We start from the raw sequence: 4,328 nt of genomic DNA, 5'->3' as shown, positions 1-4,328 counted from the left end.
GTGGTGAACCATTCTCTGTTTGGCGTCATGTGGTGGGAACAACCAGTGTCAAGTATCCACTCATTTGTACTATGATTTGATGATACATATAGTAGATCAACTTCACTATTGTAACCAAAATCATCTTTATGTACAACATTTGCAGATGTAGATACTCCAACGTTCCCCACCGGCTTGCTAGGACTCCATTCATTGGAACAATCCTTTTTGTAATGCCCAGTCTGTTTGCACTTATAGCACTCTACTGGTGTTTTGCCCTTGGAATTTGGTCTTTTCCTTTTGGCAGGACCTACTCTGCCTTGTCTCCTCCCACACACTTGGCTCCCTTTCACATACAGACCATCACCCTAAGACCCTTCATCTACATTCTGTCTCCTGCGAGTGTGGGACAGAAGTGCAGATGTGATCTCATGCAGTTTGATTGAGTCTTTCCCGTACGTCAATGTTGTCACCAAGTGTTCATAGGAATTTGGCAAAGAACACAGTAATATTATTGCTTTGTCCTCATCATCAACCTTCACATCAAGTTTCTACAAGTCATTGATCACTTGATTAAAATTGTTGAGATGTTGTTGCAAATTTGCACCTTCGTGCATCTTCAGGCCATAAAGTCTCTGTTTCAAATACAACTTATTTGTTAAAGACTTGGACATGAACCGCTTCTCTAATGTCTCCCATACCCCTGTTGGTGATGTCAGATCCATAACATGATACATCACCTCATCTGATAGACAAAGCCGTATGGTTCCCGCAGCCTTCTCCTTCAACTCTTCTCAATCCACTTGATCCATATCCTCTAGTTTATTATCACGCAGCGCCTTTGATAGACCGTGTTGAGCCAACACATTCTTAACCCTCCTTTGCCACAATCCGAAATTACCAGTTCCATCGAACTTCCCCACCTCAAATTTGGCACCTGAGTTAAGAGTCATCTGATACCAATTGTTGGGAACAAGCGAACAATCAAATAGTAAAGAGTATAGAGATAAGAGAATAACACAAGAGATTTGGTAACGAGATTCGACCAATTGTGCATACGTCCCCGAGAGCGTTGAGTGACTACCACTATATATTATTAGAGAATAAGGATTAGTGTTTTACTATTCTTCTCCCTGTTACATTAGGTTTATGTAACATCAACATATATAGCCCTCTACCCCAACCCCTTTACATCAGCTCAAGCCCATAACTTGTATTGCTGTTATCTAAAGATATGAGTCATTGCACAACACAGATTCATAGTGAGGTTGAATATTCTCTACCATATCTCGGCTTTTACCCCATAGAATGAGATATAAGCCGCACACGATCACAGTCGATCCAAGGATACTCAAATTCACAAAAGTATAATCAGTTAAAGCAAAAAAATATATAAACATCATAGGACAAAAAAACTAATAACATATAAAAGAAAGAGGAATATACCTTCCCAAATACAACTTTTCATCTAAGATGGTGGATCCTGCAAAGGCCACGACCACAAGCATGAGGGGGTAAAGATAGAGACAAATAAAGGGCCTCTCATGTGTACACACCAAGAAACGACATCCACTGCTATTCCCGATCCAACTATTCCCTACACAAATCAGTTTACGTTATTTATCTTTATAAAAAATAATATTAAATTAATATATGGGTACATAATTAATGTATTATAATTATTTAAGAAGAAGACATACCCCATAAGCTACTGTAAATAGTCTGATGTTCGAACCCAACCTCCACTGACTTATATCCCTTTCAAGTATAAGAGCAATGGATAAGATGGCTCCCATTAAAGACAGCAATGTTGTGCTTGAATACGGATATGGGTATATTTCGCTCATTTTTGCCTGTATTATCATACGGTAAAAACTACGAGTTTAATATCTAGCAATCACGATATTAAAGATATACCTGAATGATGAGCTAGGAGACATAGGTGATGTTAGCGGCAAAAGAGGAGAAAACGTTGAAGATGTACATGGCGGTATGGGAGGTAGCATTATTTGAATCCTTTTTGTTTTTGTGATGGAAGAGATTTGCGTGGAAGGATGTAATCTTAATCTCCATGCCTTTGAACAAGGTCAGGACCATGGCACCACTAATTCCTATTAAGGTTCCAATTACCTTGGCCCTCCCTCCCGCTTCTCTCAACTTTACTTTTTCTAATCTGAACATGGAAACAAATAAACTGTTGGAGCGGAAGAGTCATGGAGGAAATATAATACTATATGACTTTACATTTAATATTTGTTACTTGAAGATAAGGGACAACACAAAGGTTATTCCTGAAACTAGATTGGTCACACAAGTTACAAATGTCACAGAAGTCAAGGCAATGGCTTCCGCCTGTAAGTTTTGAGGCAATGTTGCCCTGCATATTAGTTTACTTATCATTACACAAATTAAAACAACCAATTCAATTGTTATAGTGTTATATATATATACCCTAGTAAGCCACACAAAAATGCCAGAAAGAGTATCCTCCAACTCATAGTGCAAATATTGTGCAAACATAGTGCAAATATAGTGCAAATATTGTGCAAACATAGTGCAAATAAGCCATAACATTAGAGAATATTGTGCAAACATAGAGCAATTTCTTATAACCAATGATGTAACGATACGCCACCATAATCATCAAGTTCATGCCACCGTTGAGCACAAGCTTGGTCATGATGTTCATGCTACCATTCACTACTTGGACTAACACCATCACTATGATTGCTTTCACCAAATCCATCATGTTACAAAAATCACAAATGTCTATTGCTCTTATATATACAAATTAGTCATAACTTTTATATATAAAATAGTAGAGTGAATATAGTTTATGCATTAAAAAGATATATCAAAAGTATACCAAAAATAGCAAAACAAACAACTGTCAACTCTTATTTTCAAATACTTTCGCAACTGCTTACGTACACAAATTCTCTCTTCATCCAAATCTTTTACAAAGTTTTTTACAAAGTGCAAATATTATGCAAACATAGTGCAAATATTGTGCAAATATTGTGCAAATATTGTGCAAACATAGTGCAAATAAGCCATAACATCAGAGAATATTGTGCAAACATAGAGCAATTTCTTATAACCAATGATGTAACGATACACCACCATAATCATCAAGTTCATGCCACCGTTGAGCACAAGCTTGGTCATGATGTTCATGCCACCATTCACTACTTGGACTAACACCATCACTATCATTGGTTTTATCAAATCCATCATGTTATTCATGTTGAAGATATTCAATTCGGATGTGCACACTGTCACAAAATGAAGGCAAAGAAAAATGACAAAGGTATACACCACTTATATATAGAATAGTGACACGTTTGATGGTATAAAATTGGTAGTAATTAATTATAAAAGCAAAGAAAAATAAAATTGTACAGTTACTTCATAATATTCACTTTATTTTTTTATGTCATTATATTGAAATTTTGGACTGTATTTATTACCTTTCATATCCCAAATTATGCACATTAAAAAGATATATTAAGAGTATACCAAAAATAGGAAAACAAATAAATGTCAACTCTTGTTTTGAAATAATTTCGGAACTTGTATTAGGAGGGTGCCAAATTTGATTCCTTTTTGTAAAGAATCTCTGGGTTTTTTACCAACTTGTATTGGAAGTACTAAGGAATTATTATTTGAGGATTGAGTGTTATTATCATTGTTGCTTGTGTGTGCTAAGGTAAGATTTTTGATCAACTTTTAGGCAAATTGTTTATTTCATGTTAATCTTGTTGTAATAATTCAGTTTCTTAGTTAGCAAACTTACTGAAAATAGAAAGTTCAGTTAGTTAATTCTGTTGGTAGTTAATTCTGTTTTACTATTTTTAGTAATGTGTATAAATTGCTTTGCTTTGTAATCACTTAGTAATAATAATCAGATGTTATTCATTGAATCCTCCTCTCACCTAAATCTCTAATTCTTCTGTTCTCTTCTTCTTGCTGCACAATTCTTTTCTTCTTCTTTCTGCTATACAGAACACGGTTCTGTTTCTTCTCCTTTTCTTCTGTTTCTCATTTCTAGTTGCAACAGTGGTATCTAGAGCTGTGTTCTTCGATCCTAAAAGCTGTGCAAAAGGCATCATGACCAACAATAGCGGTTTCAACATGTCTCTACCAGTTCTTGATGGAAAGAACTATGAAAGATGGCAAATCCAGATGAGGGTACTATTTGGTTACCAGGAGGTGCTTGAGGTAGTTGAACATGGGTATCAAATTGTTGAAGAGGTAGCTACAGAAGCTCAGAGATCTCTTAATAGAGATTCCAAGAAGAAAGATTGCAAGGCACTGTTTATGATTCATCAGTGCGTGGATGAATCAAA

The 4,328-nt window shown here is 35.8% G+C and overlaps 1 pseudogene; it reads right to left on the bottom strand.

The window, feature by feature from the left end:
* On the bottom strand, positions 1,206–4,088 carry LOC109329180 (annotated as a pseudogene).

The sequence above is a fragment of the Lupinus angustifolius genome, chromosome LG16 (genome assembly GCF_001865875.1).
Source record: "Lupinus angustifolius cultivar Tanjil chromosome LG16, LupAngTanjil_v1.0, whole genome shotgun sequence".
NCBI lineage: Eukaryota > Viridiplantae > Streptophyta > Magnoliopsida > Fabales > Fabaceae > Lupinus > Lupinus angustifolius.
This window is presented reverse-complemented; position numbering and strand designations above follow the sequence as displayed.